This window comes from Pelobates fuscus, chromosome 7, assembly GCF_036172605.1.
Source record: "Pelobates fuscus isolate aPelFus1 chromosome 7, aPelFus1.pri, whole genome shotgun sequence".
Lineage (NCBI taxonomy): Eukaryota > Metazoa > Chordata > Amphibia > Anura > Pelobatidae > Pelobates > Pelobates fuscus.
Genome location: NC_086323.1, coordinates 102,203,064 through 102,215,694, shown reverse-complemented (window position 1 = coordinate 102,215,694; position 12,631 = coordinate 102,203,064). Strand labels below are relative to the sequence as shown.

Here is a 12,631-nt window from a genome sequence, read left to right as displayed (position 1 = left end):
AAAATCAATTAAAATCCACTTGCTTTCACAATCCCTATATCTGTGTTTCAAATCGCAGCCTCGTGCGGTTCAAGCATCGTTCTCAGGTTGTTCATTTGATTTTGTTTTAACATCGTTTCTCCATCCTCTTTGGATTTATCTTTGTCCATTCTTCATATTTATCATTCCCCACTTTTTTCCATTTCTGAGTGTATTTATTGTTAAGATGTGTTTCTTCAATATTTTAATCCTCCTCTTAATTCTATCATTACTTTTGAGGAGTTTTTATCATATTTTGTATTCATATTTATAGTCTATTAAGAACGGTAATTTGCCTCTTTTGTTCTATTTTCGTTCTATGTTCTTAATATGGCTGTTCATGAACTCATTGGTGGACTTATGGTTATATCTGGATCGCCCGCTAGTACGCATTGCGCGACTATGGCGAAAATACCCGATATACGTCAAGAAGAACCTGAGAATGAGGCTTGAAACTCACAAGGCTGTGATTTGAAACACAGACGTCAGGATTGTGAACACAAGTAGATTTTAATTGTTTTCAACTTGCCGGCTGCGGTCGGCGGTAAAAAGGTATTTAAACAGAAAGAAGACTTTTATTGTGACACTAAACAGATTCTCCTTAGGAAGTCCTTATCCAGGACGAAACGCGTAGGGCTTGGAGATCGACTTAGTGACTTTTATCCAGTTTTATTTTCATTGTTTTTTTGTGTAGATTATTTATTGTAGTACTTGCTGCATTCTTCCGTGTTCCAGTTGAGAGGGATTGCTGATTGTTTTTCCCTATCCACGGAGGAGTGGAAGACTTGATGTGCTTGTTATTCTAACTTTTTCATAAGTGCAATATTAATAAAAGGAAATTTTTATTTATTTGCTGGTACACTGTTTTTGTATTTTCACCCTTTTTTCCATGCATTTATGCCTTTCAAGAGAACCCTTAGAGGCATCACCGTCTACAGATATCTTTATGAGTCTACAAGCAAGTTACATCTTGTGAGTGCAATCATATCATTAGCACTCCACTTGGTTCACAGTTCCACACTATTGTATTTTCTTTTTAGATTGTACATTTTTAATATTTATGCTGAAGATCTGAGGAGTCTTCATACAATCTTCTATCTAGGTTAATATTGTCTATATTCCCATAATTTTCCACTTTCCGTTGTGCATTTTGTTCTATATATATTCAGGGACGTATTTGCCGTGAGGCAAACAAGAAATTTGCCTTGGGTCAGCACTTTCCAGGCGGCATTTGGCTAACTAAAAATCCAGTTGGACGGATGGTGCTGGCGAGGGAGCACTGATTAGTGAGCTCTCTGCTCAGCTCCCTTTCGCGCCGCAGAGTGATGCCAGGAGCCGGACTATGACGTCATATTCCGGCTCCCGACATCACTCTGCAGCGCGCGAGGGAGTTGAGCAGAGACAGCTCACAAATCAGTGCTCCCTCGCTGGCGCCACGCGCCTGGATTAAATTAGCCGCACAAGTGCCTGCATGTCTGTCTCCCTCCCTGCAAGAAGACCCACTGGACCCCAGGTAAAAATAATCCACCCAGCACTCCCAAAGGGAAAAAGTAATCTTTATTAATTAATGGGGGCGGGGGAGAGGGGGCTGTCTGTCAGTGATTGTGTGTGTCTGGCTGGCAGTGTGTGTATGTCAGTGTGTGTCTGAGTTATTGTGTGTGTCTGGCTGTCAGTGTGTGTCTGAGTAATTGTGTGTGTCTGGCTGTCAGTGTTTGTGTGATTGTGTGTGTCTGGCTGTCAGTGTGTGTATGTCTGTCAGTTTGTAGCTGAGTGATTGTGTGTATGTCTGTCACTGTGTGGCTGTCTGTCAGTGAGTGAGTGTGTCTGTCAGTGAATGTGTTTGTTTCTGAGTGATTGTGTCAGTGAGGGCGCCTGTGTGTCTGAGTGATTGTGTGTGTGTATATGTCTGTCAGTGTGTGTCTATGAGTGAGTGTCTGTCAGTTAATGTGTGTCTGAGTCATTGTGTGTGTATGTCAGTGATTGTGTGTATGTCAGTGAGTCAGTGATTGTGTCAAATCCGTGTGTGTGTGTCAGTCAAAGTGTGTGTTAGTCGTTTAACAGGAAAATGTGTGACATTGACAGGAAGGGGTGGGGCAAATGTAATTTAGGGGTTGCCCAAGTTCCGTCATGTCTAGGGCAGCACAGATACTAAATACATCACTGTATATATTGTATTTGTAACATAAAAAGTATGCAACTTTTACTCCTGCACTGAATAATATTTTTTTTTTTGGGGTGGGGGTGATTCTGTTTAAGAAGAGAGTGATTATTTAGCTTCAAACCTGTATTTTTGAATTAACTAAACAGTACCAGATTTATTAAGGACCAACAACATTTGCTTCGATTGCTGAAGAAATTACTCCTTGTAGACGGTTTCTAGCAATATTCGGTGTTCATTGCGCCAGAGTCTAATCAGAACGCAGAAAGTACAATGTGTACATAGATTTGGCTCACAGAAAGACCAGAACCAATCACGGTCCAGTTGGTAAATACTGGTTTAATTAGCTGATCTTCATTAATTACCACGACATACTCTGCACGTTCTGCAATACTCGGCATATGTTATCAGCTCTGTTTCTCCATGACTTATCACAAAACACGCAGATTGGTTTTGTGTCTGAGTACAGCTGCCAGAAACATTGTCTCGTTTAATGTGGATAAACTGTTGGCGGTGGAGAAACAAACAATATTTAAGAAATGTTATTACAATAAAAGACGAGAGCAGAGTCAGAATGCAAAGAAAAGCTTCAGATTATGGGGAACCTATCTAGAACCTATATCAAGCCAAGTTTTTAATAAGTGTCTCAGAAAACTTGTTTTAAGTTTTTATTTTATTTTTTTAGCATTGGAATGCAAATTACAATAATTTTTTACTAAACTTTGACCTGGATGAAAAACAGATTAACCCAGAAGACCGGAAGGGGACCTGCTAAATAACTGATCTTGAGGCTGGCATCCCCAGATGCACTCCAGGCCAGCTAGGGTTACCAAATACACACTGTTTTCCTGGACACATTCTCATACTGATGAGCAGTACATGAAACATGCGGCCTCCTCAGTTTGCAGAATTCATATGCAGCATGAGAGGAATCCATTAACTAATCAAGGAAGTCCCATTGAGATTCCTCTGTGAATAATTCTATTAGTCTTTTTTTTTTTTTTTTTTTTTTAAAGCATATCAATGCTATATACTACTGGGCAGCATTTTTCAGCAGTGACTCCACCAGATGTTTTTATTTTTAATGGCTAAATTATGTCACAGAATGCACCATTTCATTCATTCGCTAAATCTAATTAAATGAATTAAGTTAGTAAGTTGTAGTTATGGTGCAGGAGGGTTTTATAACTTACCTGGTCCTGTCAGATGTTTCCTCCTGCAGCCCTTGAATCTTTATTCTCCTTGCAGGAGCACCTGGTTAGCGCCACTTAGCTAAGCAGGGCCATACTGCACTCAGGCAATGGATTCATTAGAGAGGTACTCTTTTAATCAGTTTTTCTCACTGGGAGGCTATTGATAGACCCAGAGAGACCTAAGATAGGGGTGCCAAATGGAGCACTTTGGGGTTAAGCTATTTGTAAGCAGTTTAATTTCTTAAGGTAAAATGGTGCTCAGGACCTCCCTAGGTAAAGTAGAATATGTGTGGATATTGAATTAGTAGAACCTGTGAATTGGATGGGGGCTATACAAGGGGATTTATTTTCTAAACTGGGAACTGTGGACACTTGACAAGGGAATGACAAAAATAGAGCTAAAATATCAGAAATATAAATCTTCTCTATATCAGCTATTTTTCCAACTTAGCCAGCCTAACCTGAAACTTGTAATTCCATCATTTCCACCATACCTGTCAAGTCACATGAGTGCTATATGTGACACACAATTTTCTCTCAGTCTTCCCAATTATTCTGCAGACTGACTCTATCATGCAGTGTTGCAAGGACTGAGAGAAAGTGTTATGATTATATGCAGTCATGCTGTATTTTTAATGCATTAAAAATTGCCCTACCTGCAGATTTGTTTGAGATCCCACCCCTCCCCCACTACAACTATTTCCAGTAAAACCTGTAAAAAAAAGTTTTTTACTTAAAATTGTTGAGCCTCCCTGGGTGCTTCCTTTCACTCCGCCTTCGCATACAGCAGAATTGCAAAGTGATGCAAAGTGAGGCAGATGCATGGCAGGAGCCACACACGCATCCAAATGCTGCTTTTTGGAAAACAGTAATATCAAAGCTTCCCTGTGAGTTGCAATGCCACAAAACTGAATTTTACTGGTTGTTGTAGAGGAAGTGCCTCCGGTGGCTCTCACAGCTGCTAGATGTGTGTTCTACAAAATTGGAATGTTTTATATTGCAGGGTTAATATTACAGGATTGCTGCACATAAACCACGTAATTGAATTGAAGAGGTCTGGGTGACTTTAGTGGTCCATTAAGCCTATATGTGAACTTGGCAAGTAGGCACACTGTCTTCCTGGCACACATGCATGCCTGGATGATATATACCTTACAGGCAGGTTGTCTGTAATGCTAATTATATAATGGATGTATGACTTAGCCTGCCACACATACACCTTCCTCTCCTGATAGCAGACCTAGCAAAGTTAGGATATTGGTTCCCAATATTTTCCTAGTAATTGCACCCCTACAGCTGATACTTTTGGGGGCGGGGGAAAAAATGTAATGGATTAATCAGTTCCTGCGCTCACTAAGCAGGATAAGTAGTAAAGTTCAGGTATGATGAGTCGAGTGTGGCAGTGAAACCCAGCAAAGCAGCGAACAGATTTTGTACAAAGATGAAATGGCTACAGGTTTGTCATTCTGAATAATTTACAGTGCACAGTGTGTCTCAGTTTCCCCTGTCTCTATGAGTATACCTTCTCTCCATCCTCCAAACCACAGACAAAATTCTTAACAGTAGGAGCTGAGAAGAATCGGAGCTCTGTAAGTAAAGATTCCTGCCGCGAGAGAGGATCAATAGCAAGTTCTCCCCTGTGACCACAGGCAGGCCTGCAATGAATTCACTGGCTTTTATTGGAACCAATTGCAATTCAACTACATTTGTCAATCAATAAAACAATAGACTTACATTTATTTGAACAGATTCTGCTTGCATTGAGATTTTTTTTTTTCGTTTCTCTTGACTGTTATTTAACGATGTGGTCTCTTATGACTTAGCAAATTTAACAGCTTTTGTTTTTGCACAAAGACCCTGTGATCCATATTTAGTTGAAACGTAAGTAACAGGATCAGTGGATGCAACAAGCTGCAGCATTGTGAACCTTGGGTATTCATAAACGTGTATATCAGTAAATGTGTACCCTTAATATGTATGTGCCTGTGCGTATGTATGTTGTTATAGACAAGTGCAGTTTAACAAAAACAATTTACACTTGCACAAGCTTTTTCAATACATTAGGTTTTAGAAAGTGTATGCTCAAATATTATGCATTAAATGTGTTCTATACATAACATATTCTCCTACATATAGGAGTATACGTCATTTACACCATATACGTTTTTTTTTTGTTTTTTTTAAATGCTAGATCTAATATTAACGTATGACACACATAAGCTAGTTTAATTTCATAGGATTTTACACAGTAACGTGCAGTGTGCATGTGTGCATTACTAACACTGCGTGTAACAGTAATAAAACACTCAGCATTAATACCCCAAATTCCCACCTACAAATGAAATTGTTCGTCCCTTGTGTCCAGTAAGAAAGTTTAACTCACAAAGCCTAATGTGCACAAAAGTGACATGATTAGGTTTGGAGGTGGGAATTTAGGATATTTATTTGTGAGTGATGTTTTACTGTAATTTATGCTTCACCGATCCCTCAGTGTAGATCCATCAGTTTAGAAGGACAAAAGGTATTTAAATAGCTCTTTACTTTACTTTCATTTCATGTATTATTTTGTTCACTATATTTGTTTATTTTTGCTTTGTTTGTGTTTGCATGTCGTTATGAAAATGCGTATGGATGTAAGACACTAGGATTCTCTGTGCTGTTCCTTTTGGGTGGTGACATATTTATCTCAATAGACTTGTTAGGTTATTCTCATTTAACTGGTATTACACTATTTATATATATATATATATATATATATATATATATATATATATATATATATATATATATATATGCACTGATCAGCCACAACATTGAAACCATGGAGAGGTGAAGTGAATAACGTTGATTTTATCATTACAATGACACCTGTCAAGGAGTGGGATATATTAGGCAGCATGTGAACAGTCAGTTCTTTAATTTCATGTGTTGGAAGCAAGAAAAATGGGGGGGGGGGGGGGGGGGGGGGGAGTTCTTAGTGACTTTGACAAGGACCAAATAGTGATGGCTATTGGGTCATAGTATCTCCAAATGGCTGTTCCCTGAATGCAGTGGTTAGTACCTACCAAAAGTGGTGCACAGAAGGACAACCAGCATCAGGGTCATTGGCACCCAAGGCTCTTTGATACATGTGGGAAGCGAAGGCCCGCCCATCTGGTCCGATCACACATAAGAGCTACTGTAGCTCAAATTGCTGAAAAACGTAATCCTGGCCATGATAGAAAGGTGTTAGAACACACAATACAATGCAGTTTGCTGCGTATGGTGCTGCATAGCTACAGACAGGTGACAGTGGCCATGATGACAAAGAAACACAGAATGTGACAGCAGATATGAACCATTCGGCCCATCTAGTCTACCCAATTTTCTAAATACTCTCATTAGTTCCCTGGCCTTAGCTTATAGCTAGGATAGCCTTATGTCTATCCCACGCATGCTTAAACTCCTTTATTGTGTTAAGCTCTACCACTTCAGCTGGAAGGCTATTCCATGCATCCACTACCCTCTCAGTAAAGTAATATTTCCTGCTATTATTTCTAAATCTTTTCCCCTCTCAATTAAGACTATGTCCTCTTGTTGTGGTAGTTTTTCTTCTTTTAAATATAGTCTCCTCCTTTACTGTGTAGATTCTCTTTATGTATTTAAATGTTTCTATCATATCCCCCCTGTCTCGTCTTTCCTCCAAGCTATACATGTTAAGATCCTTTAACCTTTCCTGGTAAGTTTTATCCTGCAATCCATGAACCAGTTTAGTAGCCCTTCTCTGAACTCTCTCTAAGGTATCAATATCCTTCTGAAGATACGGTCTCCAGTACTGTGTACAGTACTCCATGTGAGGTCTCACCAGTGTTCTGTACAATGGCATGAGCACTTCCCTCTTTCTACTGCTAATACCTCTCCCTATACAACCAAGCATTCTGCTAGCATTTCCTGCTGCTCTATTACCTTGTCTGCCTACCTTTAAGTCATCAGAAATAATCACCCCTCAATCCCTTTCCTCAGATGTTGAGGTTAGGACTCTATCAAATATTCTGTACTCTGCCCTTGGGTTTTTACGTACAAGATGCATTATCTTGCATTTATCCACATTAAATGTCAGTTGTCACAACTCTCACCATTTTTCTAGTTTACCTAAATCATTTGCCGTTAGGCTTATCTCTTCTGGAGCATCAACCCTGTTACATATCTTTGTATCATCAGTAAAAAGACATACCTTACCATCAAGACCTTGTCCTCCAAATTCCCCAGATTTCAATCCAATTGAGCATCTATGAGATATGCTGGAATAATAAATCCAATCCATGGAGGCCCACCTCGCAACTTGCAGGACTTAAACGATCTGCTGCCAGATACCACAGGGGGGGGGGGGGGGAAGTTCTTAGTGACTTTGACAAGGACCAAATAGTGATGGCTATTGGGTCATAGTATCTCCAAATGGCTGTTCCCTGAATGCAGTGGTTAGTACCTACCAAAAGTGGTGCACAGAAGGACAACCAGCATCAGGGTCATTGGCACCCAAGGCTCTTTGATACATGTGGGAAGCGAAGGCCCGCCCATCTGGTCCGATCACACATAAGAGCTACTGTAGCTCAAATTGCTGAAAAACGTAATCCTGGCCATGATAGAAAGGTGTTAGAACACACAATACAATGCAGTTTGCTGCGTATGGTGCTGCATAGCTACAGACAGGTGACAGTGGCCATGATGACAAAGAAACACAGAATGTGACAGCAGATATGAACCATTCGGCCCATCTAGTCTACCCAATTTTCTAAATACTCTCATTAGTTCCCTGGCCTTAGCTTATAGCTAGGATAGCCTTATGTCTATCCCACGCATGCTTAAACTCCTTTATTGTGTTAAGCTCTACCACTTCAGCTGGAAGGCTATTCCATGCATCCACTACCCTCTCAGTAAAGTAATATTTCCTGCTATTATTTCTAAATCTTTTCCCCTCTCAATTAAGACTATGTCCTCTTGTTGTGGTAGTTTTTCTTCTTTTAAATATAGTCTCCTCCTTTACTGTGTAGATTCTCTTTATGTATTTAAATGTTTCTATCATATCCCCCCTGTCTCGTCTTTCCTCCAAGCTATACATGTTAAGATCCTTTAACCTTTCCTGGTAAGTTTTATCCTGCAATCCATGAACCAGTTTAGTAGCCCTTCTCTGAACTCTCTCTAAGGTATCAATATCCTTCTGAAGATACGGTCTCCAGTACTGTGTACAGTACTCCATGTGAGGTCTCACCAGTGTTCTGTACAATGGCATGAGCACTTCCCTCTTTCTACTGCTAATACCTCTCCCTATACAACCAAGCATTCTGCTAGCATTTCCTGCTGCTCTATTACCTTGTCTGCCTACCTTTAAGTCATCAGAAATAATCACCCCTCAATCCCTTTCCTCAGATGTTGAGGTTAGGACTCTATCAAATATTCTGTACTCTGCCCTTGGGTTTTTACGTACAAGATGCATTATCTTGCATTTATCCACATTAAATGTCAGTTGTCACAACTCTCACCATTTTTCTAGTTTACCTAAATCATTTGCCGTTAGGCTTATCTCTTCTGGAGCATCAACCCTGTTACATATCTTTGTATCATCAGTAAAAAGACATACCTTACCATCAAGACCTTGTCCTCCAAATTCCCCAGATTTCAATCCAATTGAGCATCTATGAGATATGCTGGAATAATAAATCCAATCCATGGAGGCCCACCTCGCAACTTGCAGGACTTAAACGATCTGCTGCCAGATACCACAGGGCACGTTCAGAGATCTTGTGGAGTCCATGCCTCGATGCATCAAATATGTTTTAGCAGCATGAGGGGGACCCACACGATATTAGGCAGGTGGTTTTAATGTTTTAATGCTGATCAGTGTGTGTGTATATATATATATATATACAAAACTGTCCAGACTCTGGCACTCAACCTCCAATATTTACAATGCAACTTAACCCGGGTGCTTCCCAGCAATATATAGACGAGAAAGGAGACAGGAGCACTCACTTGGATTTTCAAAAAAATGTATTTCAATAAATCACCTCCACATCAACGTTTCGACCCTTTCTCGTCTATATATATATATATATATATATATATATATATATATATACAGTATCTCACAAAAGTGAGTACACCCTCACATTTCTGTAAATATTTTATTATATCTTTTCATGTGACAACACTGAAGAAATTACACTCTGCTACAATGTAAATTAGTAAGTGTACAGCCTGTATAACAGTGTAAATTTGCTTTCCCCTCAAAATAACACACAGCCATTAATGTCTAAACCGTTGGCAACAAAAGTGAGTACACCCTTAAGTGGAAATGTCCAAATTGGACCCAAGGTGTAAATCTTTTGCGTGGCCACCGTTATTTTCTAGCACTGCCTTAACCCTCATGGGCATGGAGTTCACTAGAGCTTCACAGGTTGCTACTTGAGTCCTCTTCCACGACATCACGGACCTGGTGGATATTAGAGACCTTGTTCTCCCCCAACTTCCGTTTGAGGATGCTCCACAGTTGCTCAATAGGGTTTAGGTCTAGAGATGTGCTTGGTCAGTTAATTACCTTCACCTTTAGCTTGTTTAGCAAGGCAGTGGTCGTCTTGGAGGTGTGTTTGGGGTCGTTATCATGTTGGAATACTCCCCGGCAGCCAAGTCTCCGAAGAGAGGGGATCCTGCTCTGATTCAGTATGTCACAGTACATGTTGGCATTCATGGTTCCCTCAATGAACTGTAGCTTCCCAGTGCCGGCAGCACTCATGCAGGGCCAGACCATGACACTCCAATCCACCATGCTTGACTGTAGGAGAGACACACTTGTCTTTGTACTCCTCACCTGGCTGCTGCCACACACGCTTAACACCATCGAAACTAAATAAGTTTATATTGGTCTCATCGGAACACAGGACATGGTCCAGTAATCCATGTCCTTAGTCTGCTTGTCTTCAGCAAACTGTTTGTGGGCTTTCTTGGGCATCATCTTTAGAAGAGATTTCCTTCTGGGAAGACAGCCATTCAGACCAATTTGATGCGATGTGTGGCGTATGGTCTGAGCTCTGACAGGCTGACCCCCCCACCCCTTCAACCTCTGCAGCAATGCTGGCAGCACTCATATGTCTATTTCCCAAAGACAACCACTGGATATGACAATGAGCATGTGCACTCAACTTCTTTGGTTGACCATGGCGAGGCCTGTTCTGAGTGGAACCTGTCCAGTGAAACCGCTGTATGGTCTTGCCAACCGTTCTGCAGCTCAGTTTCAGGGTCTTGGTAATCTTCTTATAGCCTAGGCCATCTTTATGTAGAGCAACAATTCCTTTTTTCAGATTCTCAGAGAATTTTTTGCCATGTGCCATGTTGAACTTCCAGTGACCAGTAGACTTGGGCATTTCAGAACTTTTCGTTTCGTACGAATGTATTCGTACGAAAAATAAAGTAGTTTAGTCAGAACCGAAATTCGTCAATTCTTTCATTCGTTTTCGTACGATATTCGTTAGTATTTTCGTTTCGGATAAACTCGTTCGTTCATTCGGCTTGTTCATTTAATTGAACCAAATGAATTCATTCATATTCATAACACTATGTTCCCTAATCCCTAAATACCGAATAGCTTCAACCGAACTCAGTAAAACCATTCGTTTCAAATGTTGAACATTTCTCTAACAACATGGCATTGAATGCTGTATTTCGTAATTTCGTTTAATTTACGCCTAAAACTCCCGAATGTTCAAATGTACGAACGCTGCCATTCGCATGAAAATGAATTGGCTCTATTAGTAAACTACCGAACACCACTTACTATAGTCATTCGCATGGCGAATGACATTGCAAATGCAATGCATTGCTTTGCTTTTGCTTAGTTTTTCTTTTCAACGTGTATTTTATTGAGATTTTCAGTAGGGGGGTACAGAAGGGAAGAAGGAGGAAAAAAGGGGAACATACATTTCTCTAACAACATGGCATTGAATGCTGTAGTGTATTTCGTAATTTCGTTTAATTTACGCCTAAAACTCCCGAATGTTCAAATGTACGAACGCTGCCATTCGCATGAAAATGAATTGGCTCTATTAGTAAACTACCGAACACCACTTACTATAGTCATTCGCATGGCGAATGACATTGCAAATGCAATGCATTGCTTTGCTTTTGCTTAGTTTTTCTTTTCAACGTGTATTTTATTGAGATTTTCAGTAGGGGGGTACAGAAGGGAAGAAGGAGGAAAAAAGGGGAACATACATTTCTCTAACAACATGGCATTGAATGCTGTAGTGTATTTCGTAATTTCGTTTAATTTACGCCTAAAACTCCCGAATGTTCAAATGTACGAACGCTGCCATTCGCATGAAAATGAATTGGCTCTATTAGTAAACTACCGAACACCACTTACTATAGTCATTCGCATGGCGAATGACATTGCAAATGCAATGCATTGCTTTGCTTTTGCTTAGTTTTTTTTTTCAACTTGTATTTTATCTAGATTTTCAGTAGGGGGGTACAGAAGGGAAGAAGGAGGAAAAAAGGGGAACATACATCAAATATATAATCCAGTACAGCATATACATCCAGTGTGATTGCGCAAGGAAACATATTCACAAAAACATAAGTTTACGGCTTTAGGTTCACAAGATCCTACCCTGTCAACTTTGTAATGGTTACAGATTATAGATTAGTTACACAACATGAGTGACTGACTACATATATATACCATGGAGGACACCATAGACATTTAGATGATCAGAGGATTATGTGGTTAGGTGGTGAGATGGGTGGACGAAGATTAGTAAAATTTTTGGAAGCGTTATGCGTTCAGGAAATAGAGACCGGTAACGGCCGGGGATGATATTCTGGTGTTTGCCGTCATCAACACTACGGCATATACTGAGTTAAGTTACTGAATTAAGCTCTACTAACTCTGTGTCGTTGGTTATATTATATTCTTTCAATATTGATTGTTAATGATTGTTAATAACCTGCATCAGTAATGCTTCATTGCTTAGCATAGGGATACCTACATCTTACTGTGTCAATAGGTCATCTAGTTCAACTATAGGGGTGTACTGTCTAGTGTCTAGGTTTTTTTTGGCTTCAGACATGAGTCATGCTTCCCTGACAGGTGGTACTGGCAACACAGTATCATTTTAGCAGAGAGTGGGAAAGTAGGAGCCAATTAAATGGGCTTTTACATACTGCCAGACAAAACTGTAAAAAATAAAAGTATCAACTTCAATGCAAAATCTATCCAGATTTTCTATAG

At 40.0% G+C, this 12,631-nt stretch overlaps 1 protein-coding gene across 2 annotated transcripts in view; it reads left to right on the top strand.

Moving 5' to 3' along the window:
- The window catches only part of GRIP2 (glutamate receptor interacting protein 2), a 383,817-nt gene that overhangs the window by 81,768 nt on the left and 289,418 nt on the right, over positions 1 to 12,631 (top strand). The window lies entirely within an intron of this gene.